Below are 16,358 nucleotides of genomic sequence, written 5' to 3' on the forward strand. Positions count from 1 at the left end.
GTTTCAATATCTTGGCTATTGTGAATAACGCTGCAGTGAACATGGCAGGGCAGATATCTCTTTAATATCCTGTTTTCATTTCCTCTGAGCATATACCCAGCAGTGGGATCACTGGATCATATGGTAGTTCTATTCTTAATTATTTGAGGAACCTCCATACTGTTTGCCATAGTGGCTGCACCAATTTGCATTCCCCCCAACAGTGCACACAGGTTCCCTTTTCTCCACATCCTAAGTTCTTTTAATCTTAAAAATCAACTTTATTGAGGTATAATTCTTACACAATAAAATGCACCCATTTATAGTAGAGATGACTTTTGACAAATGTAAATACCTAGGCAACTCTCACTCCAGTCAAATATAGGACATTTCCATCACCTCAAAGCTTTCCTTTGCCCCTTTGTGGTCCAGCCCCCTTCCTTGCACCCCGGCAGCTAATGATCTGCTTTCTTTCACGACGATGAGTTTTGCCTATTCTAGAATTTCACATAAATGAAAGCACACAGTACATACTCTTTTATGAAACCTTATGTATTTCATGTTGCCTAATTTTTAGCAACCTTAAAATGGCAGAATGAAGAAGGTAGGTGAGGCCTTGGAAAGTCCTATGTTATTGTGAAAAGAGCGTTTTCTTTTCGTATAGATTTCAGTTGAAATCTTTTTTTTTTCCCTTCAAGCTGAGGAAGATTAGCCCTGAGCTAACATCTGTTGCCAATCTTCCTCCTTTTTTTTTACTTGAGGAAGATTAGACCTAAGCTAACATCTGTGCCTATCTTCCTCCAGTTTTTATGTGTGGACGTTGCCACAGCATGGCTGACAAGTGGTGTAGGTCCATGCCCCAGATCTGATCCTGGGAACCCGGGCCACCATAGTGGAGTGCATCAAACTTAACCACTATGCCACGGGGCCGGTCCCTTTTCTGTCTCTTAAAAGCTTTGTAAACTTAGGGTGATAATGAAAGGCAATTTTTTAATTTCTTTCAAGATGACAGAGTCATTGGAAAAAGTAGATGAGATCCCCAAGTGTATTTCTTAGCTATTGCTGTGTAACAAACTACTCCAAAGTTCAGAGGCTTAAAATAATAAGCATTTATTGTAGCTCATGAGTCTATAAATCAGCTGGGTGTTTTTCAGGTCAGGCCAGGCTTGTCTTGTCTTAGCTGGGCTTGTTCATGCATTTGTGGTCATGTGGGGGGTTGGCTGGGAGCTGGCTGGTCTAGGATAGTCCCCCTCCCTAGTCTGACATTTGGCTGGCTATAGCCTGGGACAATGGGGATGCCTGTGCCATACTAGGCTAGCCTGGGCTTATTCCCATAGTCTGGGCAGGGTTCCAAGAGAGTCATTGGAAGCATGCAAGGACTCTGGAGGCTTTGTTTTAGAACTGAAGCATCACTTCTCCTGCATCCTATTGGCCCAAGTAGATCACAATGCATCCCAGATTCGAGGAGTGGGGAAATAGAATCTACCTTTTGATGGGAGGAACTAAAAAGTCCTATGTGTAGAGGATGGATATGGGGAGGAGTGGAGATTGCTGTTTTTTCAATGAATCTAGCATACCAGGAGAAGCATTTCAGTTATAAAGAATCAGCCCATAGGGAAGAGTGCTTATTAAGAGAGGGCAGGATCCATTCACTGCTGTGTTACTTCCACTCAGAAAACTCCCTGGCATATATGAGGGTATAAATTAGTGTTAATTAAAAATAAAGAGGGAAAGTATGAGAAGGACAAAATTTAGCTCCCAGGAGGCAGCACGCTTTTACTTCTCCCTGCCTACCAGCGTCACATGAAAATCAGGCTGGAGCAGAGAGAGGTCTTGGGTGGAAGTGCTCAGAGGGGACCCGAAACTGATGGGATCTGGAGGGCACTGCCCAGGGTGCAAGAGGTCCCATAAGGATCAGTGGTGCCTGGCTGGTTCTGTGGGCACCAACTATTGGAACCCAGTGCAGCCAAGCGCACACGTCCACGAGTCCTCAGGTGGCCCCAGGTCTGTCACTAGCACCACAACAGACTCCAGTCAGTCATCTGTGGTCAGAGTTAGGCTGATGGTTTGCAAAGAGAATGAAGAACATCAGGAAACCTTCCCAGCCTGGAGACCTGATGTTGTCATGACCATGGGGAGCCAACACTCCAGGAGCAGAGGCGGCACTTAGGCTGTGCCCCTAAGGGTACAGGTGCTCTTGTCGGTTCTTTAAAGTGGGCAGTGGGCACTAGTGAGCACAGCATGGGGCCCACCATCAGAGAGACCATAACTGCTGTCCGCAAGGTGGGGAAGGGTAGGGGGTACCCAGAGATTTGATGATGGGGGAAGAGATACCACAATTTAGTGCTCCCAATATTATCTACTGCATATTATTATTTTGTATTTTTCCCCTTTAATTTCCTACCTTATGCACTGTGCTTTTCAAAGTGAGTTTAAGATTTATCTAACTCAATAATGAGGGAACCATAGAATGGTAAAGCTTGCTCAGAGGAGTGTAGGGGAGGCACAAGTATTTTTAGTTATTGAAATAAAGAATGCAGGAATTGGGAGAAGATATTTGCAAACCATACATCTGATAAGGGCTTAATCTCCAAAATATATAAAGAACTCATGCATCTCAACAACAAAAAAACTAACAACCCAATTAAAAAATGGGCAAAAGACCTGAACAGACATTTCTCCAACGAAGATATACAGATGGCCAACAGACACATGAAAAGATGTTCAAAATCACTAACTATCAGGGAAATGCAAATCAAAACTACAATGAGATATCACCTCACGCCCGTCAGAATGGCTATAATTAACAAGACAGGAAACAACATGTGTTGGAGAGGATGTGGAGAGAAGGGAACTCTCATACACTGCTGGTGGGAGTGCAAACTGGTGCAGCCACTATGGAAAACAGCATGGAGATTCCTCAAAAAATCAAGGATAGAACTACCATATGATCCAGCTATTCCACTGTTGGGTATTTATCCAAAGAACTTGAAAACACCAATTTGCAAAGGTACATGCACCCCTGTGTTCATTGCAGCATTATTCACAATAGCCAAGACTTGGAAGCAACCTAAGTGCCCATCAAGGGACGAATGGATAAAGAAGCTGTGGTATATATACACAATGGAATACTACTCAGCCATAAGAAACGATGAAATCCAGCCATTTGTGACAACATGGATGGACATTGAGGGTATAATGCAAAGTGAAATAAGTCAGAGGGAGAAGGTCAAATACCGTATGATTTCCTTCATTAAGTAGTAGATAATAACAACAATAAACAAACACATAGGGACAGAGATTGGATTGGTGGTTACCAGAGGGGAAGGGGGGAGGGAGGAGGGTGAAAGGGATAATTCGGTACATGTGTGTGGTGATAGGTTGTAATTAGTATTTTGGTGGTGAACATGATGTAATCTATGCAGAAATAGAAGTACAATGATGTACACCTGAAACTTTTACAATGTTATAAACCAATGTTACTGCAATAAACAAAAAATTAAAAATAAAATAAAATAAAATAAAAAGAACCCTGCCTTGAACAAAAAAAAAAAAAAAGAAAAAAAGAAAATGTGGTAAATTCGTACAATGGAATATTATGCAACCTTTAAAAAGAAGGAAATCTTGTCACATACTTGAGGACATTATGCTAAGCTAAATAAGCCAGTCACAAAAGGACAAATACTGCATGATTCCACTCATATGAAGTATTTAAAGTAGTCAAAATCATAGAAACAGAAAGTAGAAAGGTGGTTGCCAAGGGCTAAAGAAAGGGGAGAAGGGGAAATTAGTGTTTAGTGGGTATAGAGTCTCAGTGTTGGGAGGTGAAAAAGTTCTGAAGATCTGTTGCCCAACAATGTGAATATACTTAATACCACTGAAGTGTACACTTAAAAATGATTAAGATGGTAAATTTAATGTTATGTGTTTTTTACCACAATAAACAAAAATGATTTTTTAATAACCCCCCCCCAAAAAAAAGAAAAAAAAAGAATGCAGGAATAAGATTGCTAAATTGGAGGCAAAACTAGTTAATGTCCTACAGCCAATAAAATTGAACATTTCGGGTTATCTTCTACTACACAGAAATAATTTGATGTCTACTAGACAAAATCCCTTTGCATTTGCTATCAGACAAGAATCATTTGCTTGGCTACAGGTTTTCCTTCAGAATTAAAAAAAAATATCGTATTCACAAATAAATAGTCAGATGAAGGTACGTGTCCCTACAGAATTAGAGAATCCTTGGGCAGACCAATGAGACAATGCCCTGCAGGAGACCTGAAAAGATATGCAGCCATCCTCGAGCTCTCCTCTAAGGTTTTCTTATCAGCTCTACTTTGTGAGGAGAAATAATTTAGAATGATTGTTCTTTATCATCAAAACCAACCAACTGACCAACCAGCCAACCCATCCTTGTCTCTTTGTGTTGTGTTGTATTCTATTTATATATAGTTTATTTCAATAGCCTCTATCACTTCAGAGATTCAAAGAAAATTATTGCTCTTTTATTATCAGCTTACAAAACCAAACCAAAGAAATTTATTTCCATCAGCTTTTGCCTGTAGTACCTATAAATGTGGGTGAATTCTGTTTTCCCCAAGGTCCTCCAAATCTGCTAAGGTTCCTGGTCCATGAGGAAATGATCTCCTTTACATGGAACAGGTACCAGATCAACTTGCTCGGTGGGCTTTGTAAGCACCTTGGTCCTTAACAATGGACTTAAAATACCTGATTAAATAACATGTATTTTCAAATGTGACACTCCAGAAAATTCTAACGGTTTTATGGCAATTGAATTTTCAAACTATATCCCGGTAAAAAGCAAGGAGTAATCTCATTGCATCTATGCAAATAATTACATTGTCATTAAAAGTAAAGAGATTTAATAAGAGTATTTTCCACTGAATACTGAGAGATCAGTGAGAACATAAATGTTTAAAGGATATTTTACTAAATTAAAGACTGGAGAGGAATGAGAAAGGGCTTTATTATAAAACTGTCCAAAATAGAACATTAAAACAATACCAATAATCTTCCAAACCAGTCACTGCAAGTTTATTTCCCTCATCAGTTTATGTGGTCCGACTTAATTCTTGTTCTGCTGGATGTTGGGTCAGCATTCAGGTTTCATGAAGTTCTCTGGATCTGGACTAGAATAGTCCTGGAAATCCTAACTCAGTCTGATGATAGAACTGACAATTGTCTAAGCAATGTCTGCTCAGAAGCCCATACTCGTGAGTTTGTTCCTTGAAATAATAGTATCTAAAAATACTTGGTCTATGCCTTTCATCAGGCTTTGTTGAAGACCATTTTTTTCCCCACGTAGCCTGTAACAGGGGCTGTAGGCAAGCATAGAAAGAAAGAGAAACTTTACATATTGATAAGGTTGAATGGCTACAGCTCACTTATTTCAATAACCAGCAATATCATAATGGAGAAGGGTAATGTTTTCTATTGAAAAGTAGTACAGAACTATTTTGTGACAATTTGATGGATGTTTCACAAAAAGTAAGAACATTTTATGGACAAGGAGGGCATTGACAAATCTCCAGCACCTTCCAATCTATTGTGTAGAGTGTACAATCTCTGAAACATGTTTATATTATTAACAGTTTGTCAAAATATAATTAACCTAGGGATGGCTGAATTCCTCTTTTGATTGGACAGCTCTTAAAATAGTGTTGAGATCATTAAGAATATGGAGCACACCAAATAAACTTCTTTTTTTTTTTTTTTTAGCATTCCTCTTCCTATAAAGTAAAAGAAAAAAATCTTTATGGTTGTCCAGTGGCCTTCTGGGAATCCCCAAAACTAGTTTAGGGTAAAAGACATCTTCAAAATTTTATTTTTCTGAATTTAGGGTCTGATCTTGAAAAGGTAAAATTAAAAGTTATCAGAGAAATTGATCATTTGATTAGGACAGTAGCATGAATGCCAGAAATAAGCATTGGTTGTAGCTTGTATAAGAGTGACAGTGCAATATTTAAAAAATACAAACACCAGAACGTAACACAATTGTAAGAAATCTTAACACATTCAGCAGTGAGGAACTTTTGCTTATTTGTTTTAATAATCAACGACATAACAAATTCAGCACAAAGCACAAAAAGTTATTATGATAAGATATAGAATCTCTTCTGTCTGAGCAGACTTTATAGGTGATAAAGAATAACTTTGAATATTTCTTGTTTAAAGGAGGCTGAACACTCCAAAACCAATTTATTATTTTAATAGAAATAAAACAATTTTAGTCTTGCATTAATGTAATAATTGGCAGGAAAGGATTCTCATGCTTTAAAAAAATGTTATTAATAAACTCATCAAAATTAAACCAATGCTGCCAGAGTTTTAATACACTTCATTCCTTCTTTTTAGAGTCATTATTTACAGTCCAAGGAAAATACATTTCATTTCTGGAAACCTTCTACAACTTTCTATATCCATTCAGCTTTGTCCTTCACTCTTACCTTGCACATTCCAGAACAACAGAACACTTTAGGGAAAAAACTACTCTCTTCTTCCTTGATAAACAAAAATATCACATATTTTCTTGCATACACATTCCTATTTCTTTGCCATCATTGTTTCAGCATAGTCTCAACCACTTTGATTAATCATAACTGTTAATCAAGGTAATAAATTTCTCTTACACACGGAAAGCTGGGAGGTAGCTAATTGAGAACCGTCACATACCAGGACCTAGAAATCCAACAAGGCTCATGATCACACAAATATAAATTCCTATAGCAACATACATTCCTTTTACACCTTTTTAAAGTGGCAAAATGTTTTTTTTTTTTTTAACATAACCCATATCAAGAAACATGAAGAATGTGAGATTTTCTTTGAAGGGTCTGAAATTTTACCCTAGATGCAAGCTAATGACCTAGTCCGCCATCATTTCATGGTTGCTAACAGAAGATCTGACACCCCTAGGTCAGATGCGAAGAACTTTATCACTCACGATACGGCAAACAGCATGAGCATCGTGTTCGTCTCAGTTCCCCTGTCTCTCAAGCCCAAGGGGGTGACGCAGAGGGGCCCAGTGAGTGCTGTGCATGCAGTGGATTTGCGTCACAGCTGATGAGCCCTGAGTGTAGGGAACTCCAATCTTTTATCACAGGCAGTTAGCTTGCCTGTCCTTTGCCCTGGAGGGAGATCTAATTTTTATTATACTAGACAGTAAACAAATTTACTCTTTGCTCTGGAGGCAGACCCTATTTCTATTTTCCAAGGCTGTTTGCTATACAAATATTCTTGAAAAGACAGTCTAGAACACAGACAGTGTCTCTGCACACAAGATGTGCACAAACACGAGAGACCTATGGAAAATTTTCTTCCAAGAACCTAAAGATACAGTTCCTCTACAACTGATACAAATAACAAACAAATGTATATATATATATATATGAAAAGAATGTTTGCTGATCAATGTTTCTATATCTTATCTTACTTAGAAATTATCCAGGTATCCAAAGATTGCCTACTAATTAATTTGATTAAGGTCTTAAAGTTAACTAAGGATCTTGAAAATTATGTTTGCGTTGACACACCATAAAATTGAATCACTACTGACATAAAAATTTTTTCAGAATTATAATTTGATTTAATTGAATAATTTTTTTCAAATATTAAATGCTTATATTATACTCTACACTGATCAAGGGAACAATCCAACAAGAGGATATAACACTTGTAAATATCTACGCACCCAATGTAGGTGCACCTAAATATATAAAGCAATTATTAACAGACATAAAAACAGAAATAGACAGTAACACAATAATAGTAGGGGACTTTAACACTCCACTTACACCAACGGATAGATCATCCAAACAGAAGATCAATAAGGAAACATTGGCCTTAAACGACACACTAGAACAGATGGACCTAGTAGATATATACAGAGCATTCCATCCAAAAACCGAAGAATACACGTTCTTTTCAAAGGCACATGGAACATTCTCCAGGATTGATCACATATTAGGCCACAAAACAAGTCTCCATAAATTTAAGAAGATTGAAATAATACCAAGCATCTTTTCTGACCACAACGGTATGAAACTAGAAATCAACTATAGGAAGAAAATCAGAAAAGCCACAAATACGTGGAGATTAAACAAAATGCTACTGAACAACGACTGGGTTAACAAAGAAATCAAAGAAGAAATCAAAAAATACCTGGAGACAAATGAAAATGAAAATACGACATGCCAGAATTTATGGGATACAGCAAAAGCAGTTCTAAGAGGGAAGTTTATAGCGATACAGGCCTATCTCAACAAACAAGAAAAATCTCAAATAAACAATCTAACAATGCACCTGAAGGGACTGGAAAAAGAAGAACAAACAAAGCCCAAAATCAGTAGAAGAAGGGAAATAATAAAAATCAGAGCAGAAATAAATGAAATAGAGACCAAAAAAAATAGAAAAAATTAATAAAACCAAGAGCTGGTTCTTTGAAAAGATCAACAAAATTGACAAACCTTTAGCTAAACTCACCAAGAAAAAGAGAGAAGGCACAAATAAGTAAAATCAGAAATGAAAGAGGAGAGGTTACAACAGACACCTCAGAAATACAAAAGATTATAAGAGAATACTATGAAAAGCTATATGCCAACCAATTCGACAATCTGGAAGAAATGGATAAATTCTTAGAATCATACAACCTTCCAAAACTGGATCAAGAAGAAGTAGAGAATTTGAATAGACCAATCACCAGTAAGGAGATCGAAACAGTAATCAAAAACCTCCCCAAAAATAAAAGTCCAGGACCAGACGGCTTCCCTGGTGAATTCTACCACACATTCAAAGAAGACTTAATACCTATCCTTCTCAAACTCTTCCAAAAAATTGAGGAGGGGGGAAGCTCCCTAACTCATTCTACGAAGCTGACATTACCCTGATACCAAAACCAGACAAGGACAACACAAAAAAAGAAAATTACAGGCCAATATCACTGATGAACATCGATGCAAAAATCCTCAATAAAATACTAGCAAATCGCATACAACAATACGTTAAAAAGATTATACACCATGATCAAGTGGGATTTATTCCAGGGATGCAGGGATGGTTTAACATTCGCAAATCAATCAATGTAATACACCACATTAATAAAATGAAGAATAAAAATCACATGATCTTCTCAATAGATGCGGAGAAAGCATTTGACAAGATACAGCATCCATTTATGATAAAAACTCTGAATAAAATGGGTATAGAAGGAAAGTACCTCAACATAATAAAGACCATATATGAGAAACCCACAGCTAATATCATTCTCAATGGTGAAAAACTGAAAGCCATCCCTCTAAGAACAGGAACCAGACAAGGATGCCCACTGTCACCACTCCTATTTAACATAGTACTGGAAGTCCTAGCCAGAGCAATCAGGCAAGAGAAAGAAATAAAAGGGATCCAAATTGGAAAGGAAGAAGTGAAACTGTCACTATTTGCAGATGACATGATTTTATATATAGAAAACCCCGAAGAATCCACCAGAAAACTTTTAGAAGTAATAAACGAATATGGTAAAGTTGCAGGATACAAAATCAACATACAAAAATCAGTTGCATTTCTGTACACTAACAACGAAGTAGCAGAAAGAGAAATTAAGAATACCATCCCATTTACAATTGCAACAAAAAGAATAAAATACCTAGGAATAAACTTAACCAAAGAGGTGAAAGATCTGTACACCGAAAACTATAAAACATTTCTGAAAGAAATTGAAGAAGACACAAAGAAATGGAAAGATATTCCGTGCTCTTGGAGTGGAAGAATTAACATATTAAGATGTCCATACTTCCTAAAGCCATCTATAGATTCAATGTAATCCCTATCAAAGTTCCAACAACATTTTTCACAGAAATAGAACAAAGAATCCTAAAATTTATATGGAACAACAAAAGACCCCGAATAGCTAAAGGAATCCTGAGAAAAAAGAACAAAGCTGGAGGTATCACACTCCCTGATTTCAAAATATACTACAAAGCTGTAGTAACCAAAACAGCATGGTACTGGCACAAAAACAGACACACAGATCAATGGAATAGAATCGAAAGCCCAGAAATAAACCCACACATCTATGGACAGCTAATCTTTGACAAAGGAGCCAAGAACATACAATGGGGAAAAGAAAGTCTCTTCAACAAATGGTGTTGGGAAAACTGGATAGCCATATGCAAAAAAATGAAAGTAGACCCTCACCTTACACCATACACAAAAATTAACTCCAAATGGATTAAAGACTTGAATGTAAGACCTGAAACTGTGAAACTTCTAGAAGAAAACATAGGCAGTACGCTCTTCGACATCAGTCTTAGCAACATCTTCTCAAACACCACGTCTGACCGGGCAAGAGAAACAATAGAAAAAATAAACAAATGGGACTACATCAAACTAAAAATCTTCTGCACAGCAAAGGAAACCATCAACAAAACGAAAAGACAACCTAACAATTGGGAGAAGATATTTGCAAACCATACTTCTGATAAGGGCTTAATCTCCAAAATATATGAAGAACTCATGCATCTTACCAACAAAAAAACTACCAACCCAATTAAAAAATGGGCAAATGACCTGAACAGACATTTCTCCAACGAAGATATACAGATGGCCAACAGACACATGAAAAGATGTTCAAAATCACTAACTATCAGGGAAATGCAAATCAAAACTACAATGAGATATCACCTCACGCCCGTCAGAATGGCTATAATTAACAAGACAGGAAACAACATGTGTTGGAGAGGATGTGGAGAGAAGGGAACTCTCATACACTGCTGGTGGGAGTGCAAACTGGTGCAGCCACTATGGAAAACAGTATGGAGATTCCTCAAAAAATCAAGGATAGAACTACCATATGATCCAGCCATCCCACTGCTGGGTATTTATCCAAAGAACTTGAAAACACCAATTTGTAAAGGTACATGCACCCATGTGTTCATTGCAGCGTTATTCACAATAGCCAAGACTTGGAAGCAACCTAAGTGCCCATCAAGGGACAAATGGATAAAGAAGCTGTGGTATATATACACAATGGAATACTACTCAGCCATAAGAAACGATGAAATCCAGCCATTTGTGACATCATGGATGGGCATTGAGGGTATAATGCAAAGTGAAATAAGTCAGAGGGAGAAGGTCAAATACCGCATGATTTCCTTCATTAAGTAGTAGATAATAACAACAATAAACAAACACATAGGGACAGAGATTGGATTGGTGGTTACCAGAGGGGAAGGGGGGAGGGAGGAGGGTGAAAGGGATAATTCGGTACATGTGTGTGGTGATGGGTTGTAATTAGTATTTTGGTGGTGAACATGATGTAATCTATGCAGAAATAGAAGTACAATGATGTACACCTGAAATTTTTACAATGTTATAAACCAATGTTACTGCAATAAACAAAAAATTAAAAAAAAATTTTTTTCAGAATTATAATTTGATTTAATTGAATAATTTTTTTCAAATATTAAATGCTTATATTATACTCTACACTGATCAAATTAGGGAAAAGAAATACGGCAGCTCTTAAGCCCAAATTATTAAACCAATCTGACGATGTGGACTTAGATTCTTAAGGCGAAATGCTTCTCGCATTTTCAGGTGTCCATCATAACATCAACAACTACAGAAAATTATGTTTTTTCTTTTCAACATTTTATTTTGTATCTTTCTGCGTGTATTCAATTTTCTAACTTATACATTGTGTTTTTAAAGTCAGTTAAAATTTATTTAACTCATTAATGAGGGAGTCAATAGGATGGCAAAGTTGGTTAAGGGAAGTATAAGAGACAGAAATATTGACAGTAATGGAAAAAAAGATTGCTGGGATAAGATTGCTAAATTATAGGCAAAACTTCTTTGCCCTACAGAACAATAAAACAGTAATCTATTCTACCAGACAGAATTCATTTGCATTGCTATTGGACAAGAATCATTTGCCTTGCTATCAGCTTTTCTACAGTCTTTCTTTTTTTTTTTTTTTTGTGAGGAACATCAGCCCTGAGCTAACATCCGTGCCAATCCTCCTCTTTTTGCTGAGGAAGACCGACCCTGAGCTAACATCCATGGCGATGTTCCTCCACTTTATATGGGATGCTGCCACAGCCTGGCCTGACAAGCGGTGCATCAGTGCACCCTCAGGATCTGAACCCGGGCCGCCAGCAGCGGAGCGCACGCACTTAACTGCTATGCCACGGGCCAGCCCCTCTACAGAGTCTTAACATATACTAACCAATATTACATAGTAAGTCAAACAAAGATATATTTCCCTAAAGGGTTAGATAATTTTTGAGTGAGTCTCCTAGACAATTAAAGACATGCACTTGCTGTTTTGCCTATCTTTAAGTTTTGGATATTTTTTTCTAAAAAGTCCCTCATTGTGATCATAAATAATCTTGAAACATTTTTCTTGACCGCTAAAAAAGGCTGGCATTTGTTCTGATTCATTTACATTGGTGCAGCACGAAGTGGTAATGAATATATATAAATCTCCTGTAATGTGGTCAGCAAATCTAGAGCCATGGGGTGTTAGACAACTCCAAAGTCTAGGAAAACTGTGGGCATTGGGTCTACATAGGAAGTCCAAGTCTTGATCCTTAATGGTGGGTTTATCACACCTTTTTTTTTTCCCCAAGGAAGATCAGCCCGGAGCTAACATCTGTGCCAATCTTTCTCTATTTTTTGTATGTGGGACATACAACATCCAGCAGAACAAGAATTAAGTCGGACCACATAAACTGATGAGGGAAATAAACTTGCAGTGACTGGTTTGGAAGATTATCGGTATTGTTTTAATGTTCTATTTTGGACAGTTTTATAATAAAGCCCTTTCTCTTTCCTCTCCAGTATGGCTGGTGAGTGAAGTAGGTCCACGTCTGGGATCCGACCCCGCAAACCTGGGCCACTGCAGTGGAGTGCGTGGAACTTTAACCAGTTGGCCACTGGGCTGTGTCCCATCATATCTGATCAAATAAGAATGATTCTCTCAAATATGATATTCCATGCTTGATCTTGATTACACAATTGATTATCCAGAATGAAAGTTTTAATTTTGATAAAGTCCAATTTATGTCTTTTTCTTTTATATATTTTGCTTTTGGTGTCATATCTAAGAAATCTTTGCTTAATCTAAGGTCATAAAGATTTTATCCTTTGATTTCTAGTTGTTTTTCTTGAGATATTGGGCTATATTGGGGGCTCAGTATTGGTTTCTGTTTCTGACAAGTTGGACTTTCAGACATACTGGTAGCTAGATCAGCCTTGGGAAATGGGAGTCATTATGTTGGAGCCATATATAGCCACTCTGTTCATGTGCCTATCCTGCCAGTTCTGGGGTGGCCAATGATGAAGGCTGGCTAAAGTCAACTGGATGAGGCATTTTGTCTGCTTAGTTGTCCAGTACCTCTTCCCTGATGACACTTTCTGGGGGGCGTTAGCACGTGATACACTTTGTGTTCACTCCAGTATGTTCATCCACATGCCTCTACCTGAGATCTCCTTGTCTCTGATCTTCAAGTCTTTTCTATCCAGACCTCCAACCAGATAGCCAGGCCATCGGCCACTGCCCAAGGATCCATAAATTTTCTTACCTCAGGCCACTTCTCCTTACAAAGTGAATGACTAGTTGCACTGCTTATAGCTATGTCCATTGGGAAGACTTTCCTTCTCACCTGTCTTTTAGAACCATCCCTCAATGCAGTTGTAACACAGCCACTGTCCATTTTCAGCTTGTACCTAAGCATCAAGCTGACCCAACCATAAACTAAGCTTGGGCCTTTTCTCCTCCTTCAGATGAAAACTACGGAAGGGGACTGATGCAAACTTGGTGGGTGATATGGGGGTGTGGCTACTTGCTCATGTAGCACACTTGTGCCCTTTGATCTGGTCCTGCTTAGGCTTGATTCAATTTCCATCTGACAATGGACCGTTGCCGTCCATTGTCCATCTCTTCCGGGGTCCAGTAACACGTCAAGAACTATTCTCAAGGGGCATCTAATTCTCTGCTGCCAATGGCATGGTCTTATCCAGAATCCCAGAGGCTTCTGTTGTGATTCTCCTACTGGAGCTTTCCATAAGCTCCATTCTGCATCTACCACCTCCAAAACCTAGGGTCTGTGGGTCATATGGCGCAAACAGCAGAGCTGACTGCATTGCAGCCTTGACCTGCTGCAGTGCCTGTTCCAGCACCAGATCCCATTCAAAGCTGGCAGTCTTCTGTGTCACCTAGTATATGGGCCAGAGGCAGATTCCTAGGTGTGGAATGTTCTGCCTCCAGAACCCAAAGAAGCCCACCAGGCACTGTGCTTTCTTCTTTGTGATGGTGATGGAATGCAAACAGCAGCAATTTATCTTTTATTTTGGAGGGGATATCCCAGAAATCCCCTAAGCACAAGAACCCTAACAACTTCACTGAAGTGGCTAATCCCTGAATTTGTGTTCATCTCCCCACACCCTGTAGATTGCATGTGCCTTACCAAGGCCTCCAATGTCCTGGCTAACTTTTGTCCTTCCTATCCGGTCACCATGATGTCATCAATGTAACAGATTAGTGTGATGTCTGTGGAATGTCAAGGAGATCCAGATCTTTCTGGACTAGATTAAGATAGAGGGTGGGAGAGTTAAATAGCCCTGAGGCAAAACTATAAGTGAATATTGTCTGTCTCATGTGAATATGAACTATTTTTGATCCTCTTTTCTAATTGGAATGGAAAAGAATGCATTCACCAAATCAATGGCCGCATACCAGGTACCCGAGGGCTGATAAATCTGCTTTTGCAATGATGCACATCCAGCACAGCAGCTGAAATGATAGCTACTACTTGGATATGTTTTTTGGTTTTTTTGTGTGTGTGTGTGAGGAAGATCAGCCCTGAGCTAACATCCATGCCAATCCTCCTCTTTTTGCTGAGAAAGACTGGCCCTGGGCTAACATCCATGCCCATCTTCCTCCACTTTATATGGGACGCCACCACAGCATGGCCTGACAAGCGGTGCATTGGTGTGCACCCGGGATCCGAACCCAGGCCGCCAGCAGCGGGGCGCGCGCACTTAACTGCTACGCCACGGGGCCGGCCCCTGATAGCTACTACTTGGTTAAGTCTGCTTCACATTGTGGAAAGAAGAGCCAAGTGGAAGCCCTTGGAAGTACCAAGATATTAGACCAAACCAATACCACATCCCCGAGGGAAGTAATAATATTAAAAGTCTTAGAAACCACAAAAGACACCAAGTAGCCAAAGCAATCTTGAGAAAGAAGAACAAAGCTGGAGGCATCACACTTCCTGATTTCAAACTATGCTACAAAGCTGAAGTAATCAAAACAGTGTGGTATTGGCATAAAACAGACACATAGATCAATGGAACAGAATAAAGATCCCAGAAATAAACCCATGCATATATGGTCAATTGATTCATGACGAAGGAGCCAAGAATATACAATTGGGAAAGGAAAATCTCTTCAATAAATGGTACTGGGAAAATTGGACAGCCACATGCAAAAGAATGAAACTGGACCACTATCTTACACCATACACAAAAATAAACTCAAAATGGATTAAAGACTTGAATGTAAGACCTGAAACCATAAAACTCCTAGAAGAAAACAGAGGGTAAGCGCCTTGGCAGCAGTCTTGGTAATGTGATGAGTTTTTAGGTTTGACACCAAATCAAAGGCAACAAAAGCAAAAATAAACAAGTGGGACTACATCAAACTAAAGCTTCTGCAGAGCAAAGGAAATGATCAACAAAATGAAAAGGCAACCTATGGAACGGGAGAAAATATTTGCAAATCATATATTTGATAAAGGGTTAATATCCAAAATATATAAAGAACTCACACAACTCAACAGAAAAAAAATTCAATTAAAAAATGGGCAGAGGAGGGGCCGGCCCCGTGGCATAGCAGCTAAGTGCACTCACTCCGCTGCTGGCGGCCCGGGTTCGGATCCCGGGCACACACTGATGCACCACTTGTCAGGCCATGCTGTGGCGGCATCCCACATAAAATGGAGGAAGATGGGCACGGATGTTAGCCCAGGGCCAGTCTTCCTCAGCAAAAAAAGGAGGATTGGCATGGATGTTAGCTCAGGGCTGATCTTCCTCACCAAAAAAAAAAAAAAATAATAATGGGCAGAGAAGCTGAATAGACATTTTTCCAAAGAAGACATACAAATGGCCAACAAGTACATGAAAAGGTGCTAAACATCACTAATCATTAGGGAAATGCAAATCAAAATGGCAATGATATATCACCTCACACCTGTTAGAATGGCTATTATCAAAAAGACAAGAAATAACAAGTGTAGGGGAGGATGTGAAGAAAAGGGAACCCTTTACACTGTTGGTGGGCATGTAAATTGGTGCAG

The sequence above is a fragment of the Ceratotherium simum genome, chromosome 16 (genome assembly GCF_057802395.1).
Source record: "Ceratotherium simum simum isolate JZ-2026a chromosome 16, ASM5780239v1, whole genome shotgun sequence".
Classification (NCBI taxonomy): Eukaryota; Metazoa; Chordata; class Mammalia; order Perissodactyla; family Rhinocerotidae; genus Ceratotherium; species Ceratotherium simum.